The sequence below is a fragment of the Elephantulus edwardii genome, unplaced genomic scaffold (assembly GCF_000299155.1).
Source record: "Elephantulus edwardii isolate Elephantulus edwardi_28Jun2011 unplaced genomic scaffold, EleEdw1.0 scaffold00105, whole genome shotgun sequence".
Classification (NCBI taxonomy): Eukaryota; Metazoa; Chordata; class Mammalia; order Macroscelidea; family Macroscelididae; genus Elephantulus; species Elephantulus edwardii.
The window spans coordinates 11109486-11131964 of record NW_006399855.1 but is presented as its reverse complement, the minus strand read 5'-3'; the positions used below and the strand labels follow the sequence as shown (position 1 = coordinate 11131964).

The 22479-nt window shown below is 40.5% G+C and overlaps 1 pseudogene; it reads left to right on the top strand.

The window, feature by feature from the left end:
* The first annotated feature begins 276 nt into the window (after positions 1-276).
* LOC102872854 lies at positions 277-12373 on the top strand (annotated as a pseudogene).
* The last annotated feature ends 10106 nt before the right edge of the window (positions 12374-22479 follow it).

Here is a 22479-nt window from a genome sequence, read left to right as displayed (position 1 = left end):
GAGTGTTATGATCAAGGACCTCTCTGCCCAGGGATGGGTGTAAACACCAAAGTCCACATTTCAGCCAGGAACGCCTCACAAATTCTGAGTATTTTAGTGCTCGTTATGTGGTGGGGGCAGTCCCTGGGTGGTGCAAGTGTTAATGTGCCTGGCTGCTTACTGAAAGGTTCGAAGTTCCAGTCCACCCAGATGTGCCTCAGAAGAAAGGCCTGGTGATCTACTTCCAGAAAAGCAGCTGTTGGAAACCTTATGGAGTACAGCGCTGCTCTGGCAGACATGGATCTCTATCAGTTGGGTGTTGCTGCCAGTGGGTGCCGCAGAAAATGGCATTCTGACAGACATGGTTCACAGTTCTTGGTACCGAGTCACATCAGTCTTCTCAGGCTGTCTGCCAGACCAAGTAAGGCTGCTTTAAAAGGGTTGTCCCTGATGGCCTAGTTTATAACGTATGGGGCTGCTAACCAAAAGATCTACAGTTCAAAACCATTTGTTTTTTGAGGGAGAAAGATGGACAGACTTCCTCTCAGAAAGACTTCCAACTTCAAGACCAGTGATTTTGAAAATTACTTCATGACTTGGGAGAGACTTGAGAGCATAAGGACAGATACCGCATTATTGTAAAAACAGAAGGATAACAAGTCAGATGTTGATGTGGCTTCAAGGAGGGAAAGAGTGGGAGTAGAAGGGTGAGTATGGGCAAAGGAGACATCATAGAGACACAATTTGGTGGCTGGAGGGAGGGTGGGAAGGAGTAAAGGGAATTGGAAAGATCTAGAGGAAATCTGGAAAGACGGGATAATAGTGGTCCTGGTTGAATGTGATTAGTGTTAGAAAATATAATGAATGGGGATGATTGTATGAAACACAATGTGAATGAAGGATAGTGTGAAACAATGTATACAAAATTTGTATGCAGACCAATGTGGTGTTGTTAAGTGCCACTGAGTATGACTCATAGAGACCCTATGAATGAAAGACTTGAACACTTGTATAACTTTCATCCTTTCTCCAAGTTCATTGAGTTTCCTGAGACAACCTATTCTGGAAGTGGATGCCACTCCCACTTCCAAGCTTGTTTTAATCGGGGAGCTCCACCAAACACTGTCCACCATGGGTAACCATTATTGCATTTGACACATCTGTGTCACAGTGTTTAACATCACAACAACCATGAGTTACCTCTGTATAGCAAATGGACAGACCAGGGCTATACCACTTAGAAGAATGTTTGACCAAAAACAATTGGGGGGCTCTGGTGGCCTAGTGGCAAGAAGCTGCACTACAATCCCAGAGGTGCACAGTTTGAATCCACCAGATGCTCTGCCGGGGAAGGAGGGACAATCTCCTCCTGTACCAGTCAGATCTGATTTGATGGTACACACAAATAATAAAAATTTTTAAAAAACCCCACCAATTAAAACCAGGTCTGAGGGCCACAGATTAAAATCACCCACCTTTGGTGTGGTAGCATCATTTTCTATCCACTAAACCAACCGAGCTCTCTCTATGTTGTTGTTAAGTGGTGTTGAGTTGTAGATGACTCGTAGCAACCCTATGAACGGAAGACCTGAACATTTGTGTAACTTTCATCAGTGAACCAAAAGAGACTAAAAATGGAAAGAAAACTATTTCCAGCTTCTAATGGAAGGTCTCCACTAGTTGGAACCAACTTGAAGGCAGTGTGTTTTAAAGGGGACATGTGTATATTTAAGATGCCCAGGTGGTGCTAACAGTTAAACACTGGTACCAAAAAAGTGGTTTGAACCCCATCAATGATAGCAAAATTCAGCAGGGCTACAAACAAATGCTCGCAATATTGTAGAGACATTGGAACTCTTTTTCACTGCTGGTGGGAATGTAAAATGAAAGGCAATCTGGGACTTTCTCAGAAAGTTGGAAGTAGAAATGCGATTTGACCCAGCAGTTCCACTACTGGGAATATACTCTAAAGAAACCAGAACCACAACTCAAACAGATGTATGCACACCCATGTTTATTGCTGCATGATTCACAGTAGTAAAGAGATGGAAGCAACATAAGGGCTCATCAATAAAGAATGGATAGAAAAACTATGGTATATCCACATGGTAGAATACTACACAGCACTGAAAAATAATGAAAGAGTAAAATATACAACATGGAGGAGCCTTGGGAACATTATGCTAAGTGAAATATCTCAGTCACCAAAGGGTAAATAATACCACTGTTATAAAATAGGAAAGACATGGTGGTTTTGGAGAGGGAATGAGGAAAGCATGGATAGATAATGAACACTGCATTGGAACAGGTGAGGGGAAGAACTGTTTGAAAGGAACATGATTACGCATTATACAAGGAGTGCTTTGCGGGGTGGGCTAACTGAAGTGGGGGAGAAAATGTGCAACAATGAAAAAATAAAAGAGGGGTGGGGAAGTGGTTTGAAGCTCTCCAGTGGTGGCTTCTGTAAGGATTCCCACTGAGAAACCCCTGTGGGGCAGTTCTAATCTGTCAGGGTGCCACTCAAATGCCCAGGGAAAACACTTTAGTGGACCTGACAGTGCCATGCATACTGTAAAATCCTGTGTCTGCTGGGTTAGAGGAATTTGCAAAGTTTCCAGGATTTTGGAGGAAATCTCCAAGAGATTTCATAAACTCTGTCCTTGGGGAAGGTGTATAATCATAGAATAAATATTGGGGTATCAGTAACCAGTGGATGAGTTGAGGTGGGGGAGGAAGGGGTCAGGTAATAACAGAAGGGAATTCATTCAAATATTGAGGTCATGAAAAAAAATAAACCAGACATTACATACATTCTTTCCCCCCCAAAATCAGACTAGACTTCCTTTCTAGCAGATCAGTTTTATGCTAAGTACTTAACTATAGACCTAATGGGACCTCTGGTGGCTTCATGGGAAGGAGTTGAGCTGCCAATGCAAACACATGTGTTTCGGGTTCACCAGCTGCATCTCAGGAGGAGGATGGGCAATCTCCTCTCACGTGATTTTACTGCCTCTGAAAACCCACTGGAGGGTCAGCTGTGAGTCGGTTCTGACTCAGTGATACACAACAACAACAACATTGCCCTAAGAGGTAAGGTTCCTTTTCTTCCCATATTACAGACGAGTTTTTGGAGTCACTAAGGTAAGTCATTTGTCAGGTAAATTGCCCAGCAGGTATTCAAATCCAAGTATCTGTGGCTCTAAGCTCCATGAGTTTGAGAAGCTCAAAACCAAACCAACTGCCATCAAGCTAATTCTAACTTATAAATAGCGTTTCCAAGACTATGAATCTTTATGGGAGCAGACTGCCATATGTTTCCTCCAAGAAGGAACTGGATGGCTTTGGATCACGGACTGTTTGGTTAGCAGGCAAGCATTTAATCACTACACCACCTACCATCCTCTTTCTATGGCCTTGTAGTTATGTGCTGTTGAGTCGCCTGTGTATCCTGAGCCAATCTCACTGTTTCTGACCTACCCCTCTTACCTGAGTTACTGTGTCAAGTCAGCTCATCCTGGGGCTTCCTCCCTTGCGCTGTCCCTCCGCTCTTCCAAGCATGGTGTCCCTCTTTAAGGACTGGTCCCTCCTATCAACATGACCAAAGTATGTGAGACAGAGCTTCAAAATTCCTGCCTCCAAGGAACAACTTGAGTTCACCCTCTCCAGGACAGACCTGAATGTTCTGTATTGGCAATATATTTAGTGTTCTTCTCCAGCACCAAAGCTCATGTTTACACTATACTGTAGTCTATTAAAGAAGGCCTGGTGGTATAGTGGGTTATGTATCAGGCTGCTAATCTACAGGTCAATGGATTGAATCTACCAACTGCTCCACAGATGAAAAATGAACAGTCTTCTCTTGTAAAGAGAAATCCAGAGGAGAATCGCTATGAGGGGAAACAGCTAGAGAATAGCACATTTGGTTTTTGTCTGACTAGTCTATTAGGTGTGTGATAGCATAATGGGGAAAGTCTGGAATGTTGTGAGAATTACCAAAATGTGACACAGAGACTCGGAGTGAAAAACAATCTTGGCAAAGCACTAGGAAGCAAAGTTGTCCTGCATTATATTGCCCAAAAATGGGCTGTTCTGGTGGGCAGAGGAGTTGGGAGATACAGGTAAATTCTCCATAATGTGTTTCTTGAGATCCAAACTTATTGGCGTTCTGTGACAACAATGGTAGGCTTTTTAATGAATATTTTTATCATTCATATACATTGTATTTCATGTGTGTACATTGTGTTTTATACAATCTTTCATTTACATTTTATTTTGTTCATATATATAGTGGATTTTCCCCCACTTATTAATATCTACATTTCTGCAAGCATGTAAGCCAGCTATTTCATGCCTCATGTCTTAATAGTCCCATTTTAGATAGCCAACTTCTGATTTGTCAATCTCTATCAAAACAGTACTCGAAGGCAATAAGCATGTCCCTTTTGCTGAAGAATCCTCTGTTCAACTTGGGAACTTTGAGCATCTGTATCCACAAGCAAATTGCAGTTTAGAGCAAGCCATCAGGTTGTAGAAATCTACCCTTGCTCACAGCCTGGATCATCTGATTGGGTTCTGGTCAACCCTTCCTCAGCCATGCGTGGCTAGGTTCAAATGGGCATCAGCTGTAAGCTCAGGAGTCCATACTTCTCCCTACATTATGGACCTCCTGGTCCCTTCACTCAGTCCTAGCTCCACAAGCCTGGCATCCTCTTGACTCCCTGCTCCTCAAGCCAACAACCCTTCCCTGCTCTTCCATACATCTGTGTGTGCTAGGTGGGCAGCGCTGAAGGAACACGTCCAAGCTCAGCCTGTTTCTCCATCATTGTGTTCCTTCCACTTCCTCCCCTGTGGATCCAGATGATCGCTATGAGTAAGTATACTCCAACCTCAAGTCTTAGCAGCAGGCTCTTGATGGGCACCAAGTTTATCCTGCCCCACAAACCAAACATCTTGTTCCAGTTTTAAAAAGATAGTCTCTTTAGTTTCTCCCCCCTCCCCCCTTTCTTTCCTGTTTTGCAACAATGTTTTGGTGAGGAGCTCTCCAGATCTGTGAGAGTCACTTAATTTTAACAATGCTTGCTTCCTGGAGTAATGTAAAGGTCTGGTGAGGGGAGGCAGTCAGCTGCTTACACCAGGAAATGAAATAACCCCCGATTCTAGGGGGATGGATAGCTCTTCACCTCAGTCCTATTGCAAGTGTGGACTTGCTCAGTTTCTTAATTTTCTCATGTTCATAACATTATTTTACTGTAAGATGCATATGGTGTCACAGGCTTACTGTTCCAAATGTCTTTCCTAGACATTGATTCACTATCTTCACCCCTTGTTCACTATAGATTGATGAGTAAGCACAAGTAAACTGACGCTTGCCGTGGCTTACTGTCAGGGATTGTCAATCTGAAGAGGCTTTGAGTCTGTAGGAAGGTGCTGAGAGCTTGAGAGGGAGAGAGAGAGAGAGAGAGAGAGAGAGGTGTATGCCAGCCATACCTGGAAGCAGAATCTTTGATGAGGTGAAGAAATGTGAACTTCCCCCCTGAAGATAAGTAAACAGGCAAAAGTAAGGCCAGGTTTACCTTGCTTATTGAGTAATCCGACACTGGCCTAAGAGTAACACTGGTGGAGCAATTCAGTGGCTAGTCATTAACAGCAGTAATCAAGAATGAATGGGATAGTGGAAGGCAAAACAATGAAAGAAATCTATAGCAGAGAGAAGGACAGAACACTCAGAATGTTCCAAGGAACTTGTGTTTATTTAGTTGTACAGCACATTTGGTAATGTTGATTTAAAAATTAACTAACAGCCTTATGGAAATTTGGAGTAACATTTAAAGGGATTCCAATGGCCAGAAATTTTATAAAATGTATGCATAATAAGATTTATCTAAGGACAACAGTCCAGGGAGCTCTGATGGCCTAGTGATAAGACACTGGGCTGCAATCCCAAAGGCATGCTGTTTGAATCCAGCAGATGTTTCTGGAAAGAAGGATGGGCAATCTCTTCTTGTACAAATTATAACCTCTGAAAACCAGCAAGAGGCTCAGTTGTGAGTTGATTTCTACTAGAAAGAAATGAATAAGCTTTTACCTCCATAAAAATTTACAGCCTTAAAAAACTAATGGACAATTACTTACTTTTCACATAAAAAGTTAAAAATGTAAATTAATTAACTAACGTAACTGATTCCCTGGTGTCCTAGAATAATTAATGTTTTTAAGCCAGGTGAAGCAAGAGTTGCATAACAAGTGAAACTATTAGAACTCTATTAACCTTCAATTTTCTTTATAACTTCCCTAGTAAGAATTGTTTTAGCTGACATGATTAGGTAAGAAAGTTTCCCTAGCTGTTTAGTGAAAAAATAAAAATGCGATCTCATCCTATTAACCTATTAGGTCTCCTTTTCACTTAATTGCACTGTTTTGCATCATAATTTACAAAATAGATTAATTTTCTGTTCTCGTCTACTATTTTCAACCTTTATTTTATGTGAGAATTTCTTTTTGTGTAACCTATACTTGGACCAGGAAGCAGTCCTTAGAACAGAACATGGAAACACTGCATGGTTCAAAATCAGGAAAGCGGTGGGTCAGGGATGCATCCTGTCTCCATATCTTTTGAATCTATATGCAGAACAGATCATTTGGGAGGACAGATTTTATGAGGAGAAATTTGGCATCAGGGCTGGAGGAAGACTCAACAACTTGCATTATGCAGATGACACAATCTTGCTCATCAAAACTGAGGAGGAACTGAAGTGCTTGCTACAAAAGGTTAAGGACTGTAGTCTTCAATATGGATTGAAGCTCAACATTAAGAAGACAAAGATTCTCACCATTGGGCCAATTGGCAGCACCATGATAGCTGTTGGAGAGATGGAGATTGTTAACAATTTCAGCTTGCTTGGCTACGCAATCAACACTTTTGGCACAAGCAGTCAAGAAATCAAAAATGAAAAAAAAAGGATTAATGAAAGGGGTTAGGAAATAAAAAGAATTGCTCTGGGAAAGGCTGCTGTCAGGGACCTCTCAAAAATGCTAAAGAGCAAAGATTTCAGTCTGAAGAGTGAAAGGTACACCTGATTTAGGCCATGGTCTTTGCAATTACTTACTATGCATCAGAGAGAAAAGATGACAGAAGAATTGATGCTTTTGAGCTCTGGTGCTGAAGAAGAGTATTGAGTTGCCAAGAGAACAAACAGGTTTATCCTAGAAAGGGTGAAAACAGGCTGCTCCTTGGAGGCAAGGATTTTGAAGCTCTACCTCACATACTTTGAGCAAGTGGCCAACAAGGACTAGTCCCTGGAGAGGGACATCATGCCTGATAGCACAATAGAGGAAGATTCCAGATGAGATGGATTGACATAGTAACTGGGATAATGAGGATAGGTTTGTCAGAGGCAGTGAGACTGGCTCAGGATAGAGCAAGATTCAGAGCTATTGTAAGTAGGGTTGCTATTAGTCTCAGGGGACTTGTGGAACATAACAATGGCAGAAATTTGTTCATTTAATTTGTGGAGCATGAATGGCCTACACAGTAATCTGCAAACCATGGGAGAATGCCAAATGTATTCCTAAATCTGTTTTACAAATAATCATAAGAACTGAGAATGAAGTCAAGGGCAGGAAATTGCCTTCTCCAGATAGGAATTTATGGCCCATTTAGATCTAAGAAAAGTTTAATTCCACAGTGATTGTATTTTATTTTAAATTTGGAGCTTTGGGAGAGACACATAAAAAGAGAATGTTTGGAATTAATTGCATGAGTGTTTCACTTTCGATTGGTTTATGGAATTACTGTTGATAATAGAATATTGCTGCCAGATGAGAAGAGATATAAGTCATTCTTGTTATGCTCCATTGAGTTGGCTATGACCCTATCAATAATGGTTCTGAACTTTGTTCATTCCTGAGTCAATCTTACCATCTCTGACACACTTGACCCAGTTCACACATTCACTGTGCCAACTCATCTCTTCCAAAGTCTTACTCTTCTGCACTAAACCTCTACATTTCCAAGCATAATGTCCTTCTTCAAGGACTAGTCTCTCTTTGCAACATGCCCAAAGTATGTGAGATGGAGTTTCAAAATCCTTGCTCCAAGGAGAAAACTGGTTTCACCCTCCCTAGGACAGACTAGTTTATTCTCTTGACAGTCCATGATATATTCAGTACTCTTCTCTGGCACCATAATTCAAAGTCATCAATTCATTGCCTGTTATCCTTGTTCATTGTCCTGCTCTCAGATGCACAGTAAGCAAGAATACCACGGCCTGCATCAGGTGCACCTTAGTCTCTAAACGGACATTGTTGCTCTTTAGCACTCTGAAGAAGCATCGAAATAACCATTAAGAGCCTATTTACAAATTTTAATCTTTGTCTCTGAAAGTTTGATTTGTTAATTTTTATTTAGTTAATTTAGAAGATATTATATGTAAACGTCATGCTCAGAAGGGTGGAGGGACAGTGCAGGAGAGAAAGATCCCAGATGAGATGAATTGATAGAGTAACTGGGGCAATGGGGTTAGGTGTGTCAGAGTCAGTGAAACTGACTCAGGACAGGACAGGCTTCAGAGCTGTTGTATATAGATAGGATCACTATGAGTCACAGGTGAATTGATGACACATAACAATAGCAACAGCAAATATAAACAGAAATAAATTGGAGGATATCTACTTTCTACATAGGTGAATAGAAGCAATGATGTTTTGGGTGCCATCAAGTTGATTCTGACTCATAGCAACACTGTGAACAACATAATGAAAGCAGGACCTATCCTGTGCCGTCCTCACGATTTCTGACTTGCTCAAGCCCATAGTTGTAGTCATTTCTCCTGGAGGGTCTTCCCCTTCGCTGCCCCTATACTTTCTGCAGCAAGATGTGTTTTTTCCGAAGGCTGGTACTTACTGAACTGCATTAAAGGATTGCAAAGGAGCAGTGATAATCACACAGCAAGGTGAAAGCAATTAAGGCTATTGAATTCTACATTAAATTATCACAATGACAATCCTTTCTTATATATTTTACCAACTACTCATGTGTGAGTTCAAACTGAAGCTAAAGAAAATGAAATCCACAGAAACCAAACTTTGACCTTGAGTCTATCCCCCCTGAGTTTAAAAATCACTTCAGGAACAGGATTGAAGCTTTGAACACAAATGCACTAATCAGATGAGCTGTGGGAGGATATCAAGAATATCATTCATGAGGAAAACAAGAGGCCACTGCAAAGATAGAGGAGGAAGAAAAGACTGAGATGCATGTCAGCAGAGACAACACTGCTCTAGAGTGTCGAGAAGCCAAAGCAAAGGGAAGGAAAATCAAAAGGGACGAACCTGCTCGGCATTTCTTAAGCTGAAAGAACTGAAGGACAAATTCAAGCCTTGAGTTACAATACCTAAGGATGCTATGAACAGAATATTGAAAAATCTGAAAAGCATTAAAAGAAGATGGAAGAAGTACAAGATGGTGCTATACCAAAAAGAATTGGCTGGATGAAATCACTCCAAAAGGCAGAGCCCTGGTACCTGACAGTGTAAAGAAGGAACTCCTACAGAGAATTCCTTGCTCAGCATGGCAGCCATTAAGATTGAATTAGACCATGTTGTTCTGTGATTTTATTCCTGAAAGTGAAACTTGCCATAAATTAGAAATCAGTTTCCCAAAATAAAATCCGTTTTTGTATGATGATATACAGTTTTCAGTAATGATGTGTATATTGTATTGATTTTGTCCCTAAATGTGTTATTTTAATAAATATCTCATGAATAAATGAAAGAATTGGCTGGAAAAGAATGTATTTGAATTTTGTAAATAAACTAGTGTGTGTGTATATATATATATATTTAGATATAGTTTAGATATAGAGTGTATATATATATATATATATATACAAAATCAATAATTAGTTTGTTGTTGTTGTTACGTGCCGGCAAGTAGTTTGCGACTCATAGTGACCCTATGTACAACAGCCCTAAACCCTGCTCTATCCTGTGCCAATCGCACTGTCTCTGACACACCCATCCCGATTACCCCAGTCACTGAATCAATCCACCTCATAGAGGGTCTTCCCCTCCTGTGCTGTCCCTCCACCCTCCCAAGCATGATGACCCTCTCCAAGGACCTGTCCCTTCTTACAACATGTCCAAAGTATGTCAGACGAAGCCCCAGAATTCTTGCCTCAAAGGAGCAGCCTGGTTTAACCCTTTTCAGAATGAATCTGTTTGTTTTCTTGACAGTCCATGGTACAATCAGTACTCTTCTCCAGCACCACAGCTCAAAGGCATCAATTCTCTTTCTATCCTTCCTAGTCATTGTCCAACTCTAATGCATAACAAGTGATTGTAAACCATAGCCTGTATCAGATTCACCTTAGTCTCCAGAGTGACACCATTGCTCTTCAGTACCCTGGAGAGGTCCCTAACTGCAGACTTTCCCATTGCAATATGTTTTTCTATTTCCTGGCTACTGTTGCCAAGAGTGTTGCCTGTGGAGCCAAGCAGACTAAAGTTGTGAACAATCTCAATCTCTTCACCATCCATCCTGATGCTGCCAATTGGTCCAGTGGTGAGAATCTTTGTCTTCTTGACATTGAGCCTCAATCCATAGTGAAGGCTGCAGTCCTTGACCCTCTGCAGCAAGCATTTCAGGTCCTCCTCAGTTTCAGCAAGCAAGATTAACTCTGGGGGAAAAAAAGAATTGGCTGTCACGGAAGTTTTTCATGTAACAGCATATGATCAGGAGGCAACCAGGGGAGAAAGGAAATGGGAAAGGTCATGGTGAAAAGTCAAGGTAACGTATGAAACAGCATGAATGAAAAATAGTAGGAAACATAATGTATACAAACTTTGTAAGCAAACCAATAAAAAAAGACGCAACGGTGATGGAGGAGGAAGTTCAAGCTGCTCTGAAGGAGTTGGCAAAAAACAAGGCCCCAGGAATTAATGGAATACCAACTAACATATTTCAACAGACAGATGTTGCCCTGAGTGTGCTCACCAAGTTGTGCCAAGAAATCTGGATGACAACCACCTGGCCAACAGACTGAAATAGGTCCATATTTGATCCCATTCCAAAAAAGGGTAACCTGACAGTGTGAAAATTATAGAACAGTATCACTGATACCATACACGAGTTAAATTCTGCTGAAGATTATCCAAAAATGACTGCAACCATATATTGGCAAAACTTCCCAAAACACAAACCAAGTTTAGAAGAGGCAGTGGCATCAGAGACATTATCACCAACATCAGATGAGGATGTCTGTGTTTCATTGACTGTGACAAAGCTTTTGACTAGATGACAACAAATGTGGCTAACCTTGAGAAGAGTGGGAATCTCAGAACACTTGATTGTGTTCATGCAATACAGGAAACAAGCATGAATCTAAAATGGAAAGGAGTGTGTCAATGTTCATTCTTTCTTCATACCTTTTAAATTTATATGCAGAACAGATCTTTTGATAGGCTGGGCTTTATGAGGAGGAATGTGGTATCAGGGTTGGAGGAAGACTCATCAACAACCTACGTTGTTGCGGATGATACAACCTAGCTTGCTGAAACTGAGGAGGACCTGAAGTATTTGGACCATGGAAGATGGGCTCCAAAGAGTAAAAGCAGGGGCAGACAGATTGACTGACTGGAGGTATGCGAGGAGAGCAAGATAGCACAGACTCAGGGCTCCAAGAGGAAAGTCTCCTATTACTATGACAAAACTGTTGGAAATTACTTTTACTGACATGATCACCCAATGAAGCTCCACTGAATCTGCATGACTCACAATTTGCTGCTTAACTATGGTCTCTACAGAAAGATGGAAATCTATCGCCCTCACAGAGCAAATGTTGAGGCGATGACCAAGAACCACAGTGATGACCAAATTAAATCCTTGTTCCATCCACCCAGAAAACATGGAGTGTAGCAAGCAGATGCAGAGATTCAACATTGGTGAGAAGTGCCTGGGATTTGATGGCCTGTTTGAGTTCTGTCAGTTATCTACTGGTGGCTCTGTTGCAGGTGCTGTGAAACTTAATAAGCAACAGACGGACATCACTGTGAATTGGGCTGTGGGCCTTCACCATACAAAGAAGTCTGAAGCACCTGGTTTCTGTTAACGTCAATGATACCATCTTGGTCATCCTGGAACTGCTAAAGTATCACCAGATGGTGCTGTATATTGATACTGATATTCACCATGGTGATGGCATGGAAGAGGACTTTAATACTACATGACAGGGTCATGACTGGATCCTTTCACAAGAATGGCGAGTACTTCCCAGGCACAGGGGACTTATGGGATATTGGTGCTGGCAAAGACAAGTACTATGCTGTTAACTACCTGCTCTAAGATGGGATTGTTGATGAGTCCTACGAGGCCATTTTCAGGCCGGTCATACCCTGACCAATGCATCTCAATCTGTTCCTCTGACAAACGATTGCCAGTGAAGAAGAGTTCTCTGACTCTGATGAGGAGGGAGAAGGTAAACGTGAGAACTCTGCTGACTTTAAAAAAGCCAAGAGAGTCAAAATAGAGGATGAAAAAAAGAGAGAGGTCCAGAAGAGAAGGAAGAAGTCACAGAAAAGAGAAAACCAAGGAGGAAAAGCCTGAGGCCAAATGGGACAAGGAAGAGATCAAGAAACCTGAGCCGACTTTGCTAGCTCTGGCTTTTTGCAAAGTTCCCTACATTTCTTCCCAACCCCTCAAGAGTATATATTTTCTATTTCTCTGTGTATTTATATAAAAGTATATTAAATACAAATATCCCCAGGGATAAGACCAGAGCAGGGGTCCTGAGCCCAGCCCAGGGCAGCTCTGCTAGGTGCATTCTAGCTACTGTCTTTTTTTAAAAAAATTTTTTTATTATTAATTTTAATGAAAATTTACAGAAACTTTGGATTTCCATTCATTCATTGTTGCACTTTTCTCCCTGCCCACCCCTCCCCTCCAGTTCATTCTTCTCTTTGAAAAGTAAAAGAAAAATTCTTTCATTGTTATACAATCCCTCCCCCCAGGTCCACTCCACTAGGCAGCCTCCATTCTGGACTCATGTCATGACAATACCTAATCATAGCTACTGCTATTTAAACAAAACACAGGACAGAACACTGACACGCAGAGTTCCTGCTTCCTTTTGGAAAGGTACCTTTATAAAGGCACACCCTAGGATGGGGGTGCTGGGCCCTCTAGTTCTTTTCAGTCACTTTAGATTGGTTACTTTCTCATACCTCCCTACTATTGCAGGCTAAGTCCATGTGAGCCAAGAAACTTTCACTGCCTTTCCAACCCCAGTTCTGTAGGTAGAGTTTGATAGTCTAGTTTCCTTTTTTCAGATATTGTTTTCATGTTTGTGGGAATCTTTGTAATAAAATTGTACATTTCTATAATAAAAAATAGTAAAAGTGTCATATCTGTTTCCAAAAGGGCAGTTCAGATACATATAATACTGCTTTCCAGAGGATCTTCTTTTTTTAAATTTTTTTATTATTAATTTCAATGAAAATTTACAGAGACTTTGGATTTCCATTCATTCACTTTTGCACTTTTCTCCCTGCCCACCCCTCCCCCCGTCACTCTTCTCTTTGAAAAGTAAAAGAAACTGGAGGACCTTCTTATGTTGTTGTTACATCCCATTGAGTTGAGTACAATTCATAGTGACCCTATGAACAACAGATCTGAGCTCTCCTCTTTCCTGTGTCAACCTCACAATCTCTGACACACTAAAGCCCATTACTGCAGCCACTGTGTCAGTTCACCTTGTTGAGGGTCTTCCTCTCCTTTACTGTCCAAGTATGATGTCTTTCTCAAAGGAGTGACTTCTTTTAGCAATGCACCCAAAGTATGTGAGACAAACCTTCATTATCTTTGTCTCCAAGGAACACTCTGGGATGCACATTCTACAAGACGTATATCTTTGTTTTTTTGGCAGTTATTGGAATATTCAGTACTCTTCTCCAACACTACAGCTCAAAGGCATTAATTTTTCTTCTGTCACCCTTAGTTATTGCTCTCAGGTGCATAGCAAGTGACCAGAAAGATCATGACCTGAACCAGGTGCACCTTAGTCCTCTTGTGGGCTAGTGGCAATAATCTGTGCTGCAATCCTAATGGTGTATGGTTTGAATCCACCAGATTCTCTGCTGGAGAAGGAGGGGCGATCTCCTCCTGTGCCAGTCGGATTTGACTTGATGGTACACACACACACACAGGTCTCCACACACACACACACGTCTCCACACACACACACACACACACACAGAGGTCTCCGACTACAGACTTCACCAGTGTAGTATGTCTCCTGATCTGCTCACTGCTAGTACCAAGTGCTTTGATTGTGGATCCAAATAAGATGAAGTCATTGATAGTCTCAATATTTTCTTCATCTATTGTGATGCTTCCTATTGGTCCAGGAGCTAGGACCAAAAAAAAAAGTCATTTATTTTAAAATGGCAAGAATATACTCACATGTATGAATAACATACTTTATGCAAGATGCAATTGTTTTTAATGGTAAAAAAGGCACATCCATATTAAAAATAACTTTAATGATTAGCTTATTAGAGGGTCAATTCTCGTATCTCATTCTCTATTCAGTCTATTATGACATATTGTTTGAGTGAAGTATAAGAAAATCTAGCTTACACAGACAAGTACTTGAAAAGAGAAAAGTTGATTAATATCCTTTTTAGATGATTGTGAATATTCTTCCTTAGTTCAACTCAAACTGGACAAATACTGGCTTTATAAAGATTAATTGGAATTTTGAATAAAAAATTCTATTATGTGAGCATTTTGTCCTTCATGATATTAAAGTATATTTGATTTTGCTCTTGTAACATCTTGGATGAATCATTTGGAAAACCTCCACTTAATAATTATAGATAGGTTCTTCTTTTTTTTTTTTTTAAGAGTTATTTCTTCCACTTTTTTTTTTTTTTTTTTCCTATAATTATATTTTATTAATTTTCATAAACATTTACAGAGATTTTGGGCTTCCACTCATTCATTGTTGCACTATTCTCTCTACCCTCCTCCCAGTTTGTTCTTGTCCAAATGCCACAGTGCTTGTCAAAGCCAGTTCTGATTAATCTTCTTTGTCAGTGTATCCTTTGCCATTCCCTATCACTCCTCCCTGAGAGAGACTTCACCCTGAGTCATAAGGAAAAGGGGACGGCGTATTCTCTTAGCTACTTCCTGCTGAAAAGGGACGCTGTGGGTTTCAGGGTGAAGATCTTCTCTCACTACTCTAAAGGGCCCCTTTGGCAGTAGGAAACACATAGACTATTATGGAGATTGATTTTGGAATTCAGATGCACTCTTATTGATTGTGCTTGGCTGTACATGTACATATCCTTCAAGATGTATCATGGGGGTGTTGCAACCTAGAAGACACAAATTTGACTAACAAGTTATAAGTACATGAGTCCAAAAATTATGGAAAAGTAAAAGAAAAGATTCTTTCATTGTTTTACAAACCCTCCCCCAGGTCCCCTCCACCATGCAGCCCTCGCTCTAGTCTCCTGTGATGACAGAAATACCCAGTTACATCTCTCTTTTAGACGGTTCTCTCCCTCCTCTAATATCTCATTTTGTAAATCATATCAAGTGTATTTCTAACATATTACCATAATAACACATGCATTAATATTTTTCTTATCTCATCAGAACACCTTTAAAATATTAGAAAAACTATCAGTCTTCTAGTGGCAAATATAAATTTTCCACAATTCTGATTTTTACTTGAAATTTGTCACTGGCAATAAATAAGGATCGTGAAACTTCATCTCACATACTTTGGGCCTGTTGTCAGGGACGATCACTCCTCGGAAAAACATATCAAGCTGGAAAAGGTGGAGGATTGTCTCAGCAACGTGGACTAACACAGTGAGCATGACCGGGATCACAGGGATAGCGCAGGATAGGGCAAGGTTCTGCTCTGTGGTTCATAGAGTTTTTATGAGTTGTAGTTGACTTGATGCCACCTAACAAGAACAACAACATACTTATGGTAATATTATTTGAATGAGTTATCTTTGTTGTGTTAATGAGATATGGTTTAAATTAGGTTTTTAGTTAATTTCTTGTTGTTACTGTCTACTGTTGAGTAGGAACTGACCCAGAGCTGACCCTCTAACAGGTTTTCACAGGCAGTTAATCACAAGGGAGAAAATCCCCATCCTTCTCCCTTGGAGCAGCTCATGACATATCTTAGAAGATATAAAAGGAACAGATTAAGCAAGCAGAACTGAGGAAATATAGGTGTCAAACACATGGATTTCTACAAGGAAGCAGGACACAGAAATGAAGAGACAAAGACCTTTCCCCAGTTGTTGTTGTTATGTGCCATCGAGTCGCTTGAGACTCATAGCGACCCTATGTACAACAGCCCTAAACTCTGCTCTGTCCTGTGCCAATTGCACTGTCTCTGACACTCCCATCCTGATTATCCTAGTCACTGAATCAATCCACCTCACAGAGGGCCTTCACCTTCTGTGCTGTCACTCCACCATCCCAAGCATGATGTCCCTCTCCAAGGACCGGTCTCTCCTTACAACATGTCCAAAGTATGTTAGACGGAGCCTCAGAATCCTTGCCTCCAAGGAGCCACCTGGTTTATCCCTTTCCAGGATGAATCCGTTTGTTTTCCTAGCAGTCCATGGTACCCTCAATACTCTTCTCTAGCACCCAGCTCAAAGGCATCAATTCTCCCTCTATCTTCTTTAGTCATTGTCCAATTCTCTGATGCATGATAAGTGATAGCAAAGACCATGGTCTGTATCAGATGCATTTTAGTCTCCAGAGAGACACCATTGCTCTTCAGTACTTTGGAGTGGTCCCTAGGAGCAGACTTTCCCTTCACAGTACGTCTTTTAATTTCCTGGCTACTGGTGCCAAGAGTGTCGACCGTGGAGCCAAGCAGACTAAAGCTGTGAACAATCTCAATCTCTTCACCATCCATCCTGATGCTGCCACTTGGTCCAGTGGTGAGAATCTTTGTCTTCTTGACATTGAGCCTCAATCCATATTGGAGGCTGCAGTCCTTGACTCTCTGCATCAAGCTCTTCAGGTCCTCCATAGTGTCAGCAAGCATGGTTGTGTCATCTGCATAATGTAGAGTGTTGATAGATCTCCCACCAATCTTGACCCCACATTTGTCCTCATAGAGCCCAGCCTCTCAGATAATCTGTTCTGCATACAGGTTGAAAATGTATGGAGATAGGACACATTCCTGGTGTACGCCCTTCCCAATTTTAAACCATGCAGTGTTTCCTTGCTCTGTTCTGACGACTGCTTTTTGGTCCAAGTATAGGTTTATCATTAGCACAATCAAGTGTTCTGGGATTCCCATTCTTCTTAGAGTCAGCCACAGTTTGTTATGATCCACACAGTCAAATGCCTTTGCATAATCAATGAAACACAGATAGACATTCTTCTGCTATTCTCTGCTTTCAGCTAAGATCCGTCTAACATCAGCTACAATATCCATAGTACCACGACCCCTTCTAAACCCAGCCTGGACTTCTGGCAGGTCTCTGCTGATGTGCTGTTCCAGTCGTTTTTGGATAATCTTGCTTGCATGTGAAATCAATGATATTGTTCTATAGTTTCCACACTCTGTTGGGTCACCTTTCTTGGGAATGGGAACAAATATAGATCTCTTCCAGTCAGTTGGCCAAGTGGTTGTTCTCCAGATTTCATGGCACAACTTGGTGAGCACGTCTACGGCAGGATCTATTAGCTGAAATATGTCAATTGGTATACCATCTATTCCTGGGGCCTTATTCCTTCAAAGCAGCCTGAATTTCTTCCTTCATCACCATAGGCTCTTGCTCATATATTGTTTCATGAAATTCTTCTGTGTCTGCCAATTCCTTTCGATAGATACAGTGACACAGTATATTCTTTCCATATTCTTTTTTAAAAAAATTTATTTATTTATTTATTTATTTCAGAGGTTTTGGATTTCCATTCATTCATTGTCGCAATTTTCTCCCTGCCCTCTCCTCTCCCTACCAGCTCACTTCCCCCTCCGAAGAGAGAAAAAAAAAAGAAAGAAAAAAAATTCCTTCATTAGTGTACAGTTCCCATGTCCATATTCTTTTAATACTTCCTGGATCATTTCATATTCTGCCTAAAGCATCCTTGATTATAGCAACTTGAGGTTTGAATTTGTTCTTAAATTCCTTGAGCTTAAGAAATGCTGAGTGAGTTCAGCCCTTTTGATTTTTTCTGATTCCAACTCCTTGCACATTTCATTATAGAGTTCAAACAAAAAGAAAACCTCCCTCTGTGACTGACATTGTGAATTTGGAGATCCTAAAAGGTGAGGATTGCATCTCAACATAAAAAAATAAAGAAAACTCCTACCACTGGATGGATAGGAAACATCATGATTGGTGGAGAAAAGATCAAAATTATCGATGATTTCATCTTATGTGGATCCATAATCAACACCCTTGGTACCAGCAGTCAAAAAATCAGGATACCATTGCACTAGCGAGAATTCTGCACTCAGGAACCTCTCCAAATTATTGAGGAGCAATGATGCAATTATGGAGACTTAAAGTTCTTCTAAATTAGGCCATCAAGTTTCTGATCATTGGCTTTGCATCTGAGAGATGGACAATACATAAGGATGACAGAAGAAGAATTAATGCCTTTGAGCTGTGGTGTTGGGAAGAGTATTGAATGTTCCAGAGACTGGCAAAGGAACAAACATGTCTGGGAGAAGATGCAGGAATAGTATTCCTTGGAGAGAAATACAATAGAGCGGGGCCTCTCACATACTTTAGCCACATTACTAGGAGGGGCTTTTTTATTTTGGAACAGGGCATCATGCTTGGAAAGGTGGAGGGTTGACAAAGGAGAGGAAGACTGACCAGATGGATTGACACAGTGACTGCTGCAATGGGCTGTAGTGTGTCAGGAAGTGTGAGGATGGCACAGGATAGAACAGTGTTCAGATCTGTTGTTCACAGGGTCACTATGGGTCATTCTTGACTTGACAGTACCTGATGATAACAATAACAACAACAAAAGATGAGGGTGGCTAAATGGCAAGGGTTGCATTGCCAACCTAGAACTCACTCTGTAGGAGAAAAATGAACCATTTATTACAGTGTGATGCTACATAACAGCAGCAAAGGATGAGAAAGGAAGCTTTGATGGCGTTGTTGTTGTGTACCATTGAGTGGGAACAGACACCAGCAGGTGTCCAGAGACAGTAAATCACACAAGAGGAGACTGCCCATCTTCTTTCCTGTGCAGCGGCTGGTAGATTTGACCTGTGTATCTTTGCATGGGTAATCTCCTCCCATGCTATTTTCAGTTTCTGAAAACCCCCTAGAGGTTCAACTGTCAGTCAGTGCTGATTCCGTGACAATGAGTTTGTTGGTCTTGTTTACCATTGATCAGAACTGACTCACAGCTGATCTTTCCATGAGTTTTCAGAGGCAGTTTATCACATGGGAGGTGATCGCCCTTCATTCTCCTGCAGAGCAGCTGCTGGAGAGTTGTTTGTTTTTTTTTAAGAGTAAGAAAAGAAATTCCTGTTAAAGCCATCCACTTGTATTCTATTAAGACAGTACTATATAACTGAGCCAGTATATGTGGCCAGTCTTTAAATTGTAGACATTCTTTTTTATTTTGGTTCATTGTTGTACATTTCCCTCCCTATCCCCTCATCAGTATATTCTAGTAGAAATCTCTCATTGTAGTTTTAGTTGCCTGATGATGTTTAATATCTTTTCAGCTGCTTATTTTATCAATGTGTCTTCTTTGGTTAAGTATCTAGGCAAAATTTTTGCCCAATTGATTTGTTTCTTTGTGTATTGAGTGCTTTAAAATTTTTTTTTATTTTATACTGGTTTACATACAAAGTTCATAAAATCTGTATATGTTGTTTTTCACAAAATGAAAAGGGAAAGATCTGGTGTGTATTGAATTTTGAAATTTGTTTATTGTTATTATCATCATTATATTTGGCATACAGGTACATGATTTAGGGTTGGAATATGTAGACACTTCTCCCAGTCACTGACTTGTCTTTTCATTTCTGTAACAATGTTTTTTGAAGAGCAGAAATTCTTTTTTTCCCCCCTTGAAAGTCTGTTTTAATTATCCAATTGCCACAGTGCTTGTCAAAACCAGTTCTGATTAATTTCCTTTGTCAGTGTGTCCTTTACAATTCCCTATCACTCCTTCCTGAGAGAGATTTCACCCTGACTCATAAGGAAAAGGGGATGGCGTATTCTCTTAGCTACTTCCTACTGAAAAGGGATGCTGTAGATTTCTGGGTAAAGATCTTCTCTCAGTATTCTAAAGGGCCCCTTTGGCAATAGGAAACACATAACCTATTGTGGAGAATTATTTTGGAATCTAGATGCACTGTTATTAGTTGTGCTTAGCCATGCATGTATATATCCTTGAAGATGCATCATGGAACTGTTACAGCCTAGAAGACACAAAATTAGCTATCAAGTTAAAAGTACGTGAGTCAAAAATTAAAAGCAATAATATTCCAAGTAGGGGTTCTAACAGTGGCAAATATCAAGTTACAGAGGGAAGGTAGTCTTAAAATAAAAGGCTTATTGACTAGCACTTTGTCTATTATAGTATAAAGGTTAGGAACCACAAGATGTAGAGGCTCAACTATGTCATTTATTGTTAAGTCCTGGACAAAATTCCATCTACCACTGTGTTGTTTTACAGATCGGAAGCCTGCATGTAAGGCAGAGGTGAAGTAAGGAACTGCTTATGAGGTTTTCCATCAATTTCAACAACTAAGAAATAGTGAGAAGAGTTGGGTCCTCAGAAGGCTTTTAGGACCAAATAAACCCTCTTGTGTCCAGGAGAAAATGAGTATACTTAGCAGTAATGTTAATGCTTACCCATGGCTTGAAGAGCAGAGATTCTTAATGGACACTAATGCAATCCATTGCTTTTTATTTTATGGATCATTTAAAAAATATGCACTTAAGCAATCTTTGTCTTACTCAAGGTCACGAAGATTTTTATCTTTCCTTTCCCCACAAATGTTATTAGAAGTGGACTAGGATAACAACTAAGAAGTGGAGTAGGTCTAGAGTCATCTTGAGTCATTTTTGTATATAGCACCTTGATGTTGTCTGATGGTACAATGGTTAAGTGCTCAGACAAAAGAGTTGGAGGTTCAAACCCACTAGCCACTCCACAGAAGAAAGGACTTGCAATCTTCCCCAGAGGAGATTTCAGCCTGGTGAGTTTTATGGGACAGTTCTCCTTGGTCATAGAGGTTTATTGAGTCAGAATTTACTCAAGGGCCTACAGCAACAGCAAAATATAACTGTCTTTTAGGTTTTTTTCCCCATTTACATTATATTTCATATGATCATTTCCATACATGTGTCTTATAAAATGAATAACCACTGATATATGTCTATCTACTCTTACCCCATCTTTTTAGATCCCCACTGGATCTTTCCTAATTCCTTCACCCCCCAACCCCATGATTTCACCACCTCCTCACCCTCAAGCCCCCTGGCTTTCCTTCCTTCTTTGGGTATCCATACACATTTTATTAATTATCCTTTTGTTTTTGAAATTATGGTTGTAAGGAGTATTTGTCTTTAGGAGCCCGAGTTAGTTCACTAAGCATAATGTGATCTAGTCTCTCCCATGCTACATAATATTTTTTTGAAATCATTGCTCCTAACATATAACATTTACTGCTGAGTAATTAACAAATTACTACAAATTTTGCAGCATAAAACAACATTCATTTATTATCTCTAGGTTTCTGTGTGTCAGAGGCTTGAACTGGGTCCCCTGCTTAGAATCTCCCTGGCTAAAACCAAGGTGTTGGTAAACTGAGTTCTCATTCAAGAATTCACATTTCTCTTCCAAGTTCATCCAGGTTGTTGGAAGAATTCAATACTTTGCAGCTGTAGGATTAAAGTCCCCATTTCTTGCATTCTGATTTTAGTATTTATTAGCATATCTTGCTTACTCCCTCTCTCACTTGCTCACTGCCTTTCACTTGGTTTCATCTCATAGTGACTCGTCATTAGATATCCGAGGCTGTAATTCTTTAGGTTTTGGAGGCTGTAAATCATTATGTAAAACATGATAGGAGACTGCCTATTTTTCTTCCATGAAGCCACTGATGGATTCAAACCAACTGGGACTCAGAGTCTTTGGGTTCATGGTGCAACTTGCTATCAACTATGCCACCATAGCTCCCTTTCTTTTCTTTTTTGTTTAAATTAATTTTTTTTTGCATGTGTACCATCAAATCAGATCTGACTGGTACAGGAGGAAATTGTTCCTCCTTCTCCAGCAGAGCATTTTGTGGATTCGAACTGTGCCCCTCTGGGATTACAGTGCAGCTTCTTGCCACTAGGCCACCAGAGCTCACTCAGAGCTCCCTTTCTTACTTATAGATATTAATATTGTTGTTAATATGAACAACCACTTGGCCAACTGACTGGAAGAGGTCTATATTTGTTCCCATCCCAAAGAAGGGCAACCCA